The sequence below is a fragment of the Pan paniscus genome, chromosome 1 (genome assembly GCF_029289425.2).
Source record: "Pan paniscus chromosome 1, NHGRI_mPanPan1-v2.0_pri, whole genome shotgun sequence".
NCBI classification, from domain to species: domain Eukaryota; kingdom Metazoa; phylum Chordata; class Mammalia; order Primates; family Hominidae; genus Pan; species Pan paniscus.
In genome coordinates this window covers 43,281,334-43,298,741 of record NC_073249.2, presented here as the reverse complement: position 1 = coordinate 43,298,741, position 17,408 = coordinate 43,281,334, and the positions used below count along the sequence as shown (strand labels likewise).

The following is a 17,408-nucleotide window of genomic DNA, read 5'->3' as shown; positions in this document are numbered from 1 at the left end:
ATAAGCCACCATGCCTGGCTCCTCCTGTGTCTTTACCAGGCCTTTGGGATCTCCTTGGCAGGCTCTACCTGTCTCTGATGTGGGAGCACCTCAGGGCTCTGTCCTGGCCCTTTGCCCTCTCACTCTACTCCCAAGGCTTCAGGTGCCATTTGCTTGCTGATGCCACTAAAATCTACATTGCCAGCAGCAGACAGGTGCATACATCTGTTTCCTGGACTCATCTTTTGGGCATATCATAGCAACAATCATGATGATGATGATAAACACTTGTATAGTCTTTAAGTGTGCCAGACACATTGTAAGTATTTCACATATATTAACTCATAACTCTCATGACTGCACTTGAGAAAGCTAGTATTATTATTATTATCATCTCTAAGAAGTGGAGTCACAGACAGCTTAGGTAACTTCTCCAAGATCACACAGCAATAAGGTGGAAGGGCCTGTTGGGCTTCGGAGTCTGAGTTTTTGTCACTATGCATACTGGGCCCCGTGTTCTCAAACTCAACACATCTGAAACGAAAGTATCCCGCTGTTCCTCCATGACTCCCTGTCACGTGCAACCAACCCACTTGCCCAAGCTGGAAATCTGTGAGTCACCCTGGAATTCTCTCCTTCCCACCTCCATTCAAAGTAGTTCAATCACCAAATCCTATCATTTCTACCTCCTACATATTTAAAACATCTGTTTAATGGCCTCTTTATCTCCTCCAGTCTATTCTCCACATTGCAACCAGAGGGTTCCTCTAAAAGGAACTTAATCTTGCCTCCTTTTGACTGACCAACTAGCCTTCAATGGGCTACCACTATCTGTTGGTTAAATCCAGACTCCTTAACACAGCATAGAAGGGCCTCCGTAATCTGGCCCATTCCCACCTTTGCAGCCTCGTCACTCCTCACTGCCTCGTACCCGCTCCCCTCTATCTTGGCTGGCTCTCAGTTTTTCAAATGCACTGGGCACTTTCTCTCTCATGGGACTTTATGCTCTTTCCTCTGCCCAAAATCCTCCTTCCACTCCCTAGATCAGAGCTGGGACCTTCTCTGACCAAAGACTGTGATAGGACCCTCTGCTGTATGTTCCTTGTCTCCTTTTAACTTTCCATAATACAAAATTCATCACACCTCAGTGCAATTTTTTATCTAAAGTCTATGTTCCCAATAGCATGAGGATAGGGACAATGTCTATCTTCTTCAACTCTGTATCCCAGTGCTTAGCACAGAGCCACATATATAGTGTACTATCAAGAAATATCTGTAGAATGAATGAATGGATGAATAAATGAATGAATGTCAGAGCCACTTGGAGGGATGGCATACTGGCCATAGTAGCAAAGCAAATGTTTTATATGCTTCTTTTTATTAGCCTTATGAGACAGAATTCACATACCATACAATTCACCAATTAAAAGTGCACAATTCAGTGGTTTTTAGTATATTCACAGAGTTATGCAACCACCCATTGTTGTGCGCCACCATCAATTTCAGGCCATTTTCATCACCCCCAGAGGAAACCCTGCACTCAGGAGTCATCCCCCGTTTCCTTTATATTATTACAGGTTGGGTACCCCTACTCTGAAAATCTGAAATCTGAAATGCTCCAAAAGCTGGAACTTTTTGGGTGCTGACATGATGCCACAGGCAGAAAACTTCTAATTCGACCTCATGTGACAGGTCTCAGTCAAAATGTAGGCACAGAGCACACAGTTTATTCAACATTCCCAAAGGGAAAAAGACCCTCCCAGCCCCCTCATAGGTGATGTATTTTTTCTGCACGTGCCCAGATTCCCTTCACCCGGGCACACCCACAAAGGGTAATAACAGGGCCAGACGTGTTAATGGCCCGTTCCCACAATGCCCCACAGGGGGCCAAAACTGTGTGCATTACTCACTGTGTTTTTTTGCTCATTCTCTGCCTGTGGTGTAAATATATTGTTGAAAATGTCCAGAAGGCCTGCAAATATCTCTATGGGTAACAGTGATAAGAAAAAGAGGAAGCATTCATGTTTATCTATAGCACGGAACATCAAGCTGCTGCAGAAACTGCACAGCAGTGTAAGTGTGTAGCATCCTGCTGGAAAGTATGGTGTTGGAATGGCCAGCATATATGACATGAAGAAACAAGGATAAACTGTTGGAGTCCTGTGCTGAATATGATGAACAGAAGTTAATGAAAAATAGAAAAACACCACATAAAGCTAAAAATGAAGACCTCAATCATGTATGAAAAGAGTGGATCATTGGCAGTGGACATATGCCACTTAATGGTATGCTGACCATGAAACAAGCAGAGATCTATGATGATGGACTGAAAATTGAAGAGAACTGTGAATATTCAACAGGCTGGCGGCAGAAATTTAAGTAAAGATACAGCATTAAATTTTTAAACAATTGTGGTGACAAAGCATCTGTTGGTTATAAAGCAGCAGATAAATTCACTGGTGAGTTTGCCAAGGTCACAGGTGATGAAATCTGATGCCAAAGTCTTTTTTTTTTTTTTTTTTTTGAGACAGAGTCTCACTCTGTTGCCCAGGCTGGAGAGCAGTGGCATGATCTCTGCTCACTGCCACCTCCACCTCCTGGGTTCAAGCGATTCTCCTGCCTCAGCCTCCCAGTAGCTGGGATTACAGGTGCCCACCACTACGCCCGGCTAACATTTTTGTATTTTTAGTAGAGACAGGGTTTCACCATGTTGGCTAGGCTGGTTTTGAACTCCTGACCTCAAGTGATCCACCCGCCTCGGCCTCCCAAGTGCTACGATTACAGGCATGAGCCACCGTGCACAGCCAGAACAAGTCTTTAATGCTGATGAAACATCACTGTCTTGGCGTTATTGCCCCAGAAAGACACTGACTACAGCTGATGAGACAGCACTTATAGGAATTAAAGATGCCAAGGAGAGGATAACTATGTTTAGATGTGCTAATGCAATAGGCATGCATAAGTGTACTTGCTGCGAGAAGCAAAAACTTGTTGTTTTCTGTAAGTGAATTTCCTACCAGTCCATTATTATGCTAACAAAAAAACATGGATCACCAGGGAGTCTTTTTTTTTTTTTTTAATGAGACAGGGTTTTGCTCTGTCACCCAGGTTGGAGTGCTGTGGCATGGTCACAGCTCACTGCAGCCTCAAACTCCTGGGGTCAAGCCATCCTCCTGCCTCAGCTTCCCAAGTAGTTAGGACTACAGGCATGCACAGGCATGTGCCACCACCCTCGGCTAATTTTTCTATGTTTTTGTAAAGACAGGGTTTTTCCATATTGCCCAGGCTGGTCTCAAACTCCTGGGCTGAAGCGATCCACCCTCCTCGATCTCCCAAAGTGCTGGGATTACAGGCATAAGCCACTGCACCCAGCCCAGGGACATCTTTTATGCTTGGTTTCATAAACCTTTTGTACCAGAGGCTCACGCCCACTGCAGGGAAGTCAGACTGGATGACAACTGCAAGATTTTCTTGTTCCTTGACAACTGTTCTGCTCATCTTCCAGCTGAAATTCTCATCAAAAATGTTTATGCCATGTACTTCCCCCAAATGTGACTTCATTAATTCAGCCATGTGACCAGGATATCCTTAGACCAGGAAAGAATAAATATAAAAACACTTTCTTGAATAGCATCCTGGAAGCAGTGAACAGAAGTGTGGGTGTGGAAGGTTTTCAAAAGGAATTTAGCTGAAGGATGGCTTATATGGACTACATTTTTCTTATATCTCCTTATAAGAATTTTTGATTAGATCATTTCCAGCATCCTTTCTGCTCTAAAATCTCATGGTTTTGTGTATTACATGTCATCCACAACTCTGCTTTAAATAGCAAAGTCAGAATTATTGAAGTCTGTGTCTTGTTCTCTGCATCCTCACCAGCTGGGATTGTGCCTGTACCTAGTATGTGCTCGATACATGTTTGTGACATGGATAAATGAGTGAATTAAGGTGCTGTGTTAAATATGCATGGTGTATACATGCATCGTGTCCACTCCCTACTACATGCAAACACTTGCCGATGATGAGAAGAGGTTGTTGCCAGTGCTTGGAAGACAACGACACAAAAACACAGCTGTGCATGCCTGGAATGAACTCTGGCCTGCAACTATCTTCAGTGATGATGGTGAGCCAGTGATGACTTGCAAGGATTCCTTATGTCAAGTGAAAAAAAAAGATGTCTAAGCTCTTTATATATGCAAAATATATACCTTCAGAGTCTGTAAGTAAGCAGGAAGAAGTGTATGTCAAAGAAGTTTTTAACATTCTTGGGACTACAGCTCTTCATTCATTGACCAATGGTGAAATAGCTGAAATGGTTCTGATTCAAGGTGACTGTGATAATGGTGACCATCAAGATGACATTAATACTGCAAAGTAAGTGCCTATAAACAACACGGTGAGGCTGGGTGTGGTGGCTCACATCTGTAATCCCAGAACTTTGGGAGGGGAAGGAGGGAGGATGACTTGAGGGTAGGAGGTCAAGACCAACTTGGTTAACATAGTGAGACCTTGTCTCTACAAAAAATTAAAAAGTTAGCAGGGCATGGTGGTGAGTGCCTGTAGGCCTAGCCACACAAGGCAGGAAGATTGCTTGAGCCTGGGAACTCAAGGCTACAACATTGTAGGTGGAGACTGAAAGCCTGGGGATGCTTGTTGCTGCTGTTGTCTAACAGCTGGTGCAGGTATTATAGGGATGCTACGTAGTTGCTTAGTTACCCTGAACACATTGTTTTCTCACTGTATTAAGGGCACATCACATTTTTTTTCTGTTAAGTACTTACCTGTGAATAAGTGGAAGAAAATGATTGCTTATCAGTAGCAAGTAAATTCAGAGCCATGAATGATGGTGATGCCAAATAGCCAGATTGTCCACATGGGTGCTGAGATAGTGACACCTTTGCTTTCTGAGGTTTCGCTGTACACAAACTTTGTTTCATGCACAAAATTATTCAAAATATTACATAAAATTACCTCCATCTTATGTCTATAAGGTACATAAGAAACATAAGTGAATTTCGTGTTCAGGCTTGGGTTCCATCCCCAAGATATCTCATTATGTATATGAAAATATTCCAATATTCAACTCCTTTCCCCACCAAATCTGAAATATTTCTGGTCATAAGCATCTTGGGTAAGGGATAGTTAACCCACATTTAAAGTTACATAACAGGCTGGGTGCAGCGGCTCATGTCTGTAATCCCAGCATTTTGGGAGGCCGAGGCAGGAGGATCCCTTGAGCCCAGGACTTTGAGACCAGCTTAGGCAACATAGTGAGACCTCGTAGCTACAAAATATTTTTAAAAATGTTTTTAAACATTAAAAATTAGCCAAGCTTGGTGGTTTGGGCCTATAGTCCCAGCTACTCAGGAGGCTGAGGCAGGAGGATGGCTTGAGCCCAGGAGGTTGAAGCTGCAGCGAGCCATGATCATGCCACTGCACTCCAGTATGGGCAACAGATTGAGACCCTGTCTCCAAAAAAATAAAAAATAAAATAAAGTTATATAACAAAGCCTGATATTTGTAGTGTTTTCTAGTTAACAGAGTGCTTCATATGAGTTCATTGAATCTTAAACAACTCTGTAAGGTGGACATTTTAATGCACTTGTCATTAGGGTTAAACTTCGGTGTATGGAGTGAGACCTTTAATCAATAAAAAGTTTAATCTGAAAGGAAGGGGAAGGGTGGTAGAGGTGCCTGGGGGGCAAGAAACAACTGTCTATAGACTGCTATCCTAAAGACACACATGAAGCCATGTTGTCATTCTGTCTAGACCTGCTGGACTGCACCCTAAGCCATGACATGTTGACTGTGCAAAAAGTCATTTAGCTGGGGGGATGCAGAAAGTAAACAAATATTGCATAAAGCAAATGGCTTTTGAAGTAATAATGATAACAATAATAAGTGATCTGAATTTGAATCCTGATTCTGCTACTTAAACAATTCTGTGACATTGAGCAAGTTAACCTCCCCAGTCTTGAGTTTCTTTACCTTAATATAGCGTTCATGATATATTCCTTGTAAAGTTGTTCTGAGGATTAAAGAAGCGTATATAAAGCAGCTGATATAGTGGCTGGTGCTGAAAAATAGTAAAATATTTTATTGCTAATAATAGATTTTTAAAAATACATTTAAAAACCAGTGGAGATGTATATAATTACTGAAAAAATGATAATTCATTGCTATCTAGGTTGCAGTGAAATAGATACACTCAAATGCTGCTAGTGGTGTAGTAAAACGGACTTGAAAGCAGAAGGTCAATATGATGCAAGAGCCATAAAGACGTTTCCTTTAACTTCAATATCTGCTCCTGGAGCTTTAAATTAAGGAAATAATCTAAAATAAACCAAAAAAATTAGTATGTATAAAGGTACCCATCACAGTGTAGTTGCCAATAGTAAAACCCTGGGAATGACTGAATGATGACCCAAAGGAATGGTTAGGCATTTAGGGTTAGATCAGCAAGGCATTTTTTTTCTATTTTTTTGAGATGGAGTCTCGCTATGTCGCCCAGGCTGGAGTGCAGTGGTGCGATCTCAACTCACTGCAACCTCTGCCTGCTAGGTTCAAGCGAATCTCCTGCCTCAGCCTCCTGAGTAGCTGGGATTACAGGCGTGCGCTACCACACCGGGCTAATTTTTGAATTTTTAGTAAAGAGGGGGTTTCACCATGTTGGTCATGCTGGTCTCAAACTCCTGACCTTGTGAACTGCCTCTTCGGCCTCCCAAAGTGCTAGGATTACAGGCCTGAGCCACCGTGCCCCACCAGCAAGGCAAAGTATTTAGCAGCCATTGCAAGTACTATGAAAACTCTTTGGATGCAGAGACACCCACATTTGCAAACATCCTGAAAGCCTGGTAGAGTGTGAAGACAGAAAAGAAAGCAAAGTGGCAGAAATACAGTTAAAAGGGCATGCGGCTACCAGAGGGGGCAAGCCTTATAGATGTTGTTCAGGATCATGGGTTTCATCCTAATTGCAATGGGAAGCCGCTGGAGAATTCTGAGCAGAGGGTGACATAACCAGAATGGTGGGTTTTAAATGATCCTTCCTTATAATGTGGAAAACTATTCTTTTAAATGCAAGTATGCAGACAAGGCATTATGCAAAAATATATTAGAGTGATTGCATAGAGAGTAGGGTTTTTTCTCCCTTGTCAAAAATTCCCCAATCCTATTTCTGACACTTCATATGAAAGCTGCATGTGCAGTCTTATTATTATTTTGCAAGCCTGGGGCTTAGGCAAAAAAAGAAAAAAAAAATCCCCAATCCTGTTGACACAACATTCCCTACTTTAAAATAGAGAAAACAGTTATCCTACAGAGAGTAGCTGTGTTTTCTGTGAAACATTGTGTCCCACAAATGTAGGAGACTTTATGCACAGAGTGGGGAGGCTTGGGAAGGAGGCTGTTATCTTACGAAATGGGCTACGGGGTGCGGTAGGAGGTGAAAGTGTGTTATCGACCTCAATCAGAGGTTCCTTTTCCAGTGGGTGATAAACCATCAAAAAGAGCTTCCTGTTGATGTTACAGATGTTATAACTTCACTTATCACTGTTTGATCTCCCCTTGCATCCTACCCTCGGGGGCAGGAGTCTGTCAGCTCAAAGCAGAGATAAGGGGGCCACATGTCCCAGGGCTTGGCAGTTGGAGCCCTGAACCCAGACCTCAGTAGGAAGCATCAGCGTGCATCCATTCCCAGTAGCCTCTGAGCAGGAGCAGGCAAAGTGCCTTCTTTTTGAAATAGGGCATCACTGTGTCACCCAGGCTGGAGTGCAGTGGCGTGATCATGGCCCACTGCAATCTCTGCCTCTGGCACTCAAACGATTTTTTCACCTCAGCCTCCCAAGTAGCTGGGACTACAGGCGCATGCCACCACATCCAGCTAATTTTTTGTACATACGCACACACACACACACACACACACAGACACATATACAACATAGCAAAACCTCGTCTCTATATGTATGTTGCCCAGGCTGGTCTCAAACTCCTGGGCTCAAGCTATCTGTCTGCCTTGGCCTTCCAAAGTGCTGGAACTATAGGCTGAAGAGTCTTTTGGAGCAAATCATCTTCTCATCATCAGCAAGTGTTTGCATGTAGTAGGGAGTGGACACGATGCATGTATACACCATGCATATGTAACACAGCACCTTAATTCACTCATTTATCCATGCTACAAACATGTATCGAGTACATACTAGGTACAGGCACAATCCCGGCTGGTGGGGTTGCAGAGAACAAGACAGACTTCAATAATTCTGACTTTGCTAATTAAAGCAGAGTTGTGGATGACATGTAATACACAAAACCATGAGATTTTAGAGCAGAAAGGATGCTGGAAATGATCTAATAAAAAATTCTTACAATGAGATATAAGAAAAATGTAGTCCAGAGAGGATAAATGCCTCAGATTTTTAGGTCATTGAAGTTCAAGTCAAGTGGATTTTCTACTAAACTCTGGTGCGTCTTATAAAGATAGAAGCATATTGCTGCAACGCAGTCCTAGCAAGAGTGTGCACAGAAGTGTAGCTTAAATAAAGGAATCATTATCTCTGATACGTGATAAAAATGCCGCATCATTGTCCTTAATCAACTGAGGATCTCTAAAATGACACTGAAATATGTGTGTTCAAAGATCTTTAACAATCCTATGATCTTGTAAATCTTGGAGTAGCATCATGGAAGGTTCTGGTCCGAGAGTGGTCCACACAGAGGCTAGAGCTGTATGAATGTTGCGCGACATTGGATGCTGCCATATCTACACTGGGTTCCTGTGAATGGATAATAGAAATAGCAGGCCAAGCATCTTGGCATGATCCCCACAGTTAGCTGTAGCTTGAATTGATTACTTAGTGTCCATGGCTGAGTCAGGAGCAGAGCGAAGTGTGTATTGACACTGGCAGGGCAAACCTAGAGCAGGTGGAGAGCCCAGTTAGGAAATCACTCCACATGGCTCCCAGTGTTCTGCTTTCCTCAAATCTTGAGTAATAAGGGGCTTCATGTTTTTAACATGAACTGTGCAAAGGGAAGCAAACTGCAGCAATAGACGTAGTTCCACAGTGAGCTGTGATACATCAACGGGTCATAAAACACTGAAAGGGACTCAGCCCAAGGGGTGGCTTTCTGACTTGCATTTAGAGAATAAAAATGTTAATAGCGGCTGGGCGCTGTGGCTCACGCTTGTAATCCCAGTACTTTGGGAGGCTGAGGCGGGTGGATCACGATGTCAGGAGTTTGAGACCAGCTCCTGACCAGCATGATGAAACCCTGTCTCTACTAAAAATACAAAAATTAGCCAGGTGTGGTGGCACTCACCTGTAATGTCAGCTACTCAGGAGGCTGAGGCAGGAGAATCGCTTGAACCCGGGAGGTGGAGGTTGCAGTGGGCTGAGGTCGCACCATGGCACTCCAGCCTGGGCAACAGAGAGAGACTCCGTCTCAAAAAAAAAAAAAATGTTAATAGCTACCATCTGTTGTTCACTACAGAAAGGACATTCTGTTAAGTGCTTCGCTTACTTACTTATATTATTTAACCTTAAACAACTTTATGAGATTTAAAAAATGTCAGATATTTATTATTAACCCAATTTTACAGATGAAAAAACTGACAATCAGAGAGGTTAAGTAACTTTTCCCAAGTCACCCAGTTGCCAAGTAGTGGAACCAGGATTGAAACCTGACTATATCTAACTCAGAAGCTATTACTCAAGTTGCACCAGGCAATTTGTTCACAGCAAGGGATTGACATCATAGAGGCCTACAAATCTGTTTTCTTTGTCTGTTTTATATCTGGGTCATTTTATCCTCCTCCCATTCTTCTTTCCTCTTAAGTTTCTATTTTGGGATTTTAGGCCCTCCAAAGAGCCTGAAATCAGCCTTCCTTCCCTTCCTGCTGTTATCCCACAAACTGTAACAGCCATTTTTGGTTGGCCTCATTTGATGCTTAATGACAAAGAAGTTGTCCTCAAAAATTTATTCTTATCTATTGCCCAACGTCCCCTACTCACTTAATCTTTGAATACATCACATATAGATTCACAGATGAGCTAGGTTGGAAAGGATCTTTGCTAATATCTAGAGACCTACTTCTTCATTTTACAGAGGAAGAACATGAGTCCCTTTAGGGAAAAACAAATTGTCTGAGCTCATGTGGCACATTGGTGCCAGAGCTGGGACTTGATCTTAGGCCTCTTAACTCCTCCTTTAGTGCTCTTTCCACTCTACCTGGCTGCGTGTGTATTTGTGGTATCTAAATGTGTGCCACAGGGAGAGAAAGAGATTACTAATCTCCTCCATCTACACAAACTGTCTGTACCAGGGAGCTGGGCAGAGCATGGCCAAAAGAGACAGGAGGCATTATCTCTCCCTTCACCCTGCTGTACTCAACGAGCGAGATTGCTATCTTCTGAGTGGCAGTGCTCCCGCCTTGTTGGAAATGTTGAAACACTTGTGACTGACCTCCAGTGACACAGAAGCTTCTGGGTAGGGGCTGGAGAAGGGTCGGGGAGATATTTCCGTTAGGACATCGCTGAAACACAGACTGGGATCAGATTGTGCTCATAGTCCTAAGGGTAAGTACTGTCTATGGAGACAGGATTTTAAATTAGTTTGAAGTGTGCATTTGTTTGCGAGCATATATGTGTAGAAGTTTTAGAGAGGATTCTCTGTTTATGTGCTGAGATTCCAGGGTGCGGAATTCCACTTGCAATCAGCTTACAGTGAGCCTAAGATTACACTTTATGGACATGAATTTCTTGTGCCTGAGACCTGACATCTGTCTACACTAGCAACAGCAGCCATTGGGGCTTCGGCCAGAAGGTACATGGATTTTGGGTCCAGCAAAAACTGGTTCCAAATCCTCACTCTGCTAAACTTTTGTGAGCCTCAGTTTCCTCATCTGTAAAATGGGCATAAAACACCCACCTTACAGGGTTGCTACATGGATTCAGACAATGTACATTTAGTGCCAGTACAGGCTCCACCAATAACAGCTATGAAGTTTCCTTTTTAAGTCAAATGGGAACCAGATCTCACAGAATATCTTCCCCCATAAACATCCTATAGGAATGTTTTCCCTGAGAAAACACTCTGAGCAGCAAAGGACTAGTATGTGTGGAGGGAAGACAGCCAGCCTGGGAGTTTTAAAATTTTATGAATAGAGGTCAGAGAATGTGCACCATGAAAGAAAAAAGCCATGCGAGCATCTGGACAAGGAAAAGCTAATAACAGCACAAAACAGAAACAGTCGACCCTTATATAGAGCTTACTATCTGCCGAGGACTGTTCAAAGAATTTTACACAGATTGGCCCATTTATTCCTCACAACCCTAAAGACGTAAGTGCTACTAACAGCCTTATTTTCCAGTTGAAGAAACTGAGGCGCCAAGGTGTTAAGGGACTTGACTGAATCAGTGAAAGAAAACTCTTCTGGAGAATTTCATTACAGAAGAGTTAGATCAGGCTTTTCTCCATCTCTCCAACGTGGGAGGGGCTCAGACAATGCGGTGCTGGGAAGCATGTATCAGGTACTCAAGGAAGACTTGTTGATTGGCTGATCCTGCTTCTCGTTCTGTGTGTTGACCTATTTTGTGAGCTTTGGCAAACTACCCAATTAAATGCCTTGAGTAGGATCTGTTACATAATTGGTGGCACACAACGCAAAATGAAAATCTGGGGTCCGTTACTCAAAAATTATTATGAATTTAAAGATGACAGCCACAAAGCATCAGGCCAATCATGGGGTCCTTGTGAGCACAGGGCCCTACTAGTCTGCACGGGTTGCAAGTCCATGAAGCCAGCACTGGCCCTGAATCCTGACGAGGAGGCAGGAATGGTACTGGAAGTTTCCATGGTCTCATGTAGCCCTCCTAATAATTCTGAGTTCCCCCCCACCCCCGGGTTGGAGAGATGGAGAAAGGCCTGGTCTAACTCTTCTGTGCTAAAGTTCTCCAGAAGAGTTTTCTTTCACTGAATCAGTCGAGTCCCTTAACACCTTGCTGCCTCAGTTTCTTCAACTGGAAAATAAGTCAAATAAAGAGACATTTGACTGCCCGATTGAAAGAGGAGAAAAGCGAAACTCTGAGACATTAAGTGGCTCCCCCAAGGTTAAACATTTATTATATGCAAATTGATTTAGTAGCAATGTGTACAGAGTGTTACACATTGAAATGCTTTTTCCATCCCTATCCCTGCCGTGTCTCTACGTACTGTGCTATGAATTGCGGAGTGTAATATATGCAGTCCCAGCCAACAAGATGCATAATCTATAGAGGGTGCATAATCTGTAGAAGGTGTCTAGTTTCCCTAAAATTTAGCAGGCCAATCGATGAAACAGAATAATTTGACCCCTTCTAATTCATCTGGAGCTTTGTGGGAACTAGCAAAATGAATCCATGAATACTGCTTGAGTAGCTTGCAACTTTTTGTGTTCTTGCTGATTTAGTCTTGGAACTAAGTTGCATCCACATTGCATTCATCTCTAGTAGTTCCTTGCAAAACTGCTTTCCCCAAAATTACTAATTAGAAACTCTGGATGACTTGCTTTCCTGCTAGAAATTGGCAGTGCTTGCACCTAGAAATAAATGTGACTGGAGGTGTGGTTTATCTAGTTGAGGCTCAAAGTTGCTCTTTCTCACTTTTGAATCTCACTTTTTAGTCCATTTCAGAAAAATTCTAAAATAACAAAATGTCAGAACTGAATTGATTTAGCCCACTCCTCTCATTTTATAGACAGGGGAACTGAGGCTCAGGGAGAGGAAATAATGTGCCCAAGGAATGTATAAAGTTGTTGAACTGGAATGTTCATCTAGGTTCTCATGCCATATTCCAGATGAGCCCTAGCCTCATAACCACCTGGGGTGAGGACCCTGACATGGTGACCAGAGCCAAAGAGAATCCAGGAAAGATTTCTCTGATATGAGAATGAAGGTGATCCTGTAACCCTCTGTTGTCCTTTTCCCCATGATATTTGGCACACTCCATCCCTCCCTTCCCTCAGCCTGGCGTTTTGACCTTCTCTATTCCCTGGTGAGTGACTCATTGAGTCATAGGAACAGGCATTGTTTAGGACCAGGGACGTTGCAGGACCCCGTGGTTTCGTACATTGTGTTGCTCTCACCTGAAAATCATGAATGGGCCCAGTGTTCTTACAAGGCCTTATGGAAATGGGTGTGTTTATAAATTTAAGATAATTTTGAGTTGGAATGTTCTGGTCCAAGGATCATCCCCTGGTACCTATATATGCCAGGCTCTCTACTGAGCATTTTCCTGTTTTTTTTTTTCCTTTTTCTGAAGAATGGGGTCTCACTATGTTGTCCAGGCTTGTCTCAAGCTCCTGAGCTCAAGCCAACCTCCCACCCCTGCCTTTCTAATTGCTGTGATTACAGGTGTGAGCCACCACGCCCAGCCAGCATTTTCAATACTGAATGCAATGTGGTGAAGGCTCTGGCCTCAAACCACCTGTGTCTGAATTATGTCCCCTCCACGGGGGATTACAACCTGGTTTTCTCATATGTAAAACTGGGAGAACAATAGTATCTACCTCATAAGGTTGTTATTCTGAGGATTAAATAAGATAATTGATGCAAAATGTTTTTTATGATATGGCACATACATGGTTAACACAAGACATGTGTGAGTTAAAAACATGAAACAGGCTGGGCACGGTGGCTCACACCTGTAATCCCAGCACTTTGGGAGGCTGAGACAGGAGGATTTCTTGAGCCCAGGAGTTTGAGAACAGCCTGGGCAACATGGCAAGATCCTGTCTCTCAAAAACTAAAAAATTAGCCAGGCATGGTGGTATGCACCTGTGGTCCCAACTACTCGGGAGGCTGAGGCGGGAGGATTGCTTGAGCCCAGGAGGTCGAGGCTGCAGTGAGCCGTGCTTGCACCACTGGACACTCCAGCCTGGGCAACAGAGCAAGACCCTGTCTAAAGAAAAGAAAAACCCACAAAACAGATGTCATCCCCATTTTACAGATATAACCCTGAAGCTGGAAAAGTAAAGCAACTCACAGCTAGGAAGGCCATAGCTGATGTCCTAAACACAATCTATTTGGCCACTGAGTCTCTACACCTGACCATTTGCCTATACTCGCTTGTGTGGTCGCTTTGCAGTATACTCAGCTGTTTCCACATTATGCTATTTACATGTGGTCAGATATAAATCCAACTTTGTTAGAAGACAATCAATTCCACTAAAGCTGTCCCCAAAGCCAGGGTTGGCAAGACACCTTTAGCTAGATTGCTATTCTCCCCTCCTTCCATCCATCCATTGCCTGTCCTTCAAATAATTCCCTCTCAGTGACTCTTCCCTGAACATTCTATCTCTTGGGGATCTCTTTTTCCTCTGAAATATAATGTATTATTGATACCACTCCTTCTGACAACTCATTATTCTTCACCTGCGGCATCTCTTCTGCTTTTTGACTTTTCACATATTAATGTCTTGATTTTCCAAGTGCAAATGAACTCTTGAAAGTACAAATGGCCTTTTCTCCTTCACACCATCAAGAGTATTTCACACAGGACCATGTGCATGGACCACTCGATAAATATTTGATTGATTGAAATTCAGACATTTAGGTGATCATCTCAATGTTCTATTAACATGGTGAGATATAATTTATTTAGATAAATTTGGTGTCATGCTGATTTAAGGCACTCAGAAAATCTAGGCTTATTTCAATGTCTGAAAACTTTTTTGGCTATAGTTAATAACAACGTATTGTATTCTTGAAAACTGCTGAGAGAGTAGATTTCAAATGTTCTCACTACAAAAAATGATAAATATGTGAGGTTATGTAGCTGTCAATTCATTTGATTTAGCCATTCCACAATGTATACTTATTTCAAAACATGTTGTACACAATAAATATGGATAATTTTCACCAATTAAAAAAATAGGCCGGGTGCAGCGGCTCATGCCTATAATCCTAGCACTTTGAGAGGCTGCGGAGGATCACTTGAGCCAGGAGTTCAAGGTTGCAGTGAGCTTTGATCCTACCACTGCACTCCAGCCAATTAGGAAAATTTTTTAATTTATTTTTTATTAACTAATTAAACAATAAAAAATAAATATTTTTCTTAATTGGAAAAAATGCATGTTAATTGCAGAAAACTTTGAAAATGACAGAAAGTATAACAAATGAAATAAAACATCCTCAATCCCAATACCTGGTTTTGTTAACACTTACATGTATCTTCTTTCATTCCCTCCATATGAATAAAGTGCATTTAAATAACATCCTAAACTTATTTTCTATAGATTCATATTTATGAATAAATCTATATTTGATAAACAAAATTATTGTTAATGAAATATTCTGGACCGCGTGCAGTGGCTCACACCTGTAATCCCAGCACTTTGGGAGATTGAGGTGGGTGGATCACTTGAGGCCAGGAGTTCGAGACCAGCCTGGCCAACACGGTGAAATGCTGTCTCTACTAAAAATACAAAAATTAGCCAGGCATGGTGCTGCACACCTGTAATCCCAGCTACTTGGGAGGCTGAGGCAGTAGAATTGCTTGAACCTGGGAGGCGGAGGTTGTAGTGAGCCAAGATTGCGCCACTGCACTCCAGCCTGGGTGACAGAGCGAGACTCCGTCTCAAAAAACAAACAAATGAAAGAAATATTCTGGATCTGGGGAGCTGACACATGAATTGGGTGCGTTATTACTGAACTAATATGATGAGAAAGAAGTTTAATGACCCAGAGTTTTCTCTCTTTATAAATTTTCATTCTTTTTATGGTCACTTTTTTTTTGAGACAGGGTCTCACGTTGTCGCCCAAGCTGGAGTGCAGTGGTGCAACCACGGCTCATATAGCCTTGATCTCCCAGGCTCAAGTGATCCTCCTGCTTCAGCCTCCCAAGTATCTGGGAGTACAGGTGCACTCCACCAGGCCCAGCTAATTTTGTAACCCATCTCCTGTTTCCCCCAAGAATACTTTTGTCTCTTACCCTCATGTAACATCATATACATTTCTGCTACATGATGATTAGAGACAAGTTCTATTTAGAAATAACTCCCAAGAATGGTTTTTATATTTTATTTTCATATTGAAAATGAGTCAGATTTGCTTCAGCCTCAAAGAGAATTAGTTGTACTTTTTTTTTTTTCTAAATAGAAAATGGGTTAAAACATTTTTTGTAGAGATGGGGATCTCACTATGTTGCTCAGGCTGGTCTCAAACTCCTGGACTCAAGCGATCCTCCCACCTTTGCCTCCCAAAGTGCTGGGATTACAGGTATGAGCCACCACGCCCAGCCTTATGTTCACTTTTTACAAAATTGTGATTATATTTTATGTAGCTAAATACAATTGCATTGTATATTTTCGTAGAACAGATTTCTTTCTCCAGATGAGTTCTTCCTAAATGTAATTTTAAACGGCCATATGGTCTTCCATTCAAAGCCTCAATCCTCATTTCTTCAGTTTTTGTTTTTTTCTTTAGATTGCTTCCCATTTTTCACTTTTATAATGACGCTGTACAGAGCTCTTTTGCATAATAGCTTTGGTCTGTTCTGGATTGTTTGTAAATTGTCTGCTCTACACTCTTTACCCATTTGCTGTTTGGGGGCCCTAGTGTTTTTCTTAAAAATTTATATAAACCAAAGATGCAAAATCTTTAAAATAGTGGTTTGCCATACTAGTTTCAGTTTTTTTTTTTTCTGTTTGCCTTTAAATTGTGTTAACATGTGAAGTTCTAATAGTTTAAAGCCAAATCTATTTTTCATGTATTTCTTTGTGATTTCTTCCATTGCATATAAACTGAGAAAGTTTTCTCTCATCTGGGGATTTAACAAATATTATTAAATATAGTAATATTCAATCCTAATTTCTTCTAATTTTAATGGCTCGATTTTAAAATATTTACCTCCTTAATCCGTTTGGAATTCATTTTGCTATCTAGGGTCTGGATCTAAGTTATTTTCTTTTCCCTTACAGGTAGCTAACCCATTGTCTTGTGGGCAACATTTGTTAAATAATGATTTCCTTTCCTCCACTTGCTTTGTGAACTACTCTTATAACATTTATTGTACACACAGGCATATTTTTTCAAGTCTACACTTCTCTTAAAAAGTGGTAGTCAGAAATCTACCTTACCACAATTCCTTTTTTTTTCTTTCTTTCTTTCTTTTTTTTTTTTTGAGACAGAGTCTCACTCTATCCCCCAGTCTGGAGTGCTGTGGCACAATCTCGGCTCACTGCAATCTCATCTTCTAGGTTCAAGCGATTCTCCTGCCTCAGCCTCCAGAGTTGCTGGGATTACAGGTGCCCACCACCTCACCCAGCTAATTTTTGTATTGTTTTAATAGAGACAGGTTTCACCATCTTGGCCAGGCTGGTCTCGAACTCTTGACCTCAGGTGATCCACCCTCCTTGGCCTCCCAAAGTGCTGGGATTACAGGTGTGAGCCACTGCGCCT

General features: G+C 42.1%; 1 non-coding gene across 1 annotated transcript; it reads left to right on the top strand.

Annotated features, from left to right (window-relative positions):
• The first annotated feature begins 7,128 nt into the window (after positions 1-7,128).
• Positions 7,129-7,214, top strand: LOC112438448 (small nucleolar RNA SNORD60). The gene has a single exon (XR_003026863.1). It is a non-coding gene; the product is annotated as a small nucleolar RNA SNORD60 (small nucleolar RNA).
• Positions 7,215-17,408: the final 10,194 nt, after the last annotated feature.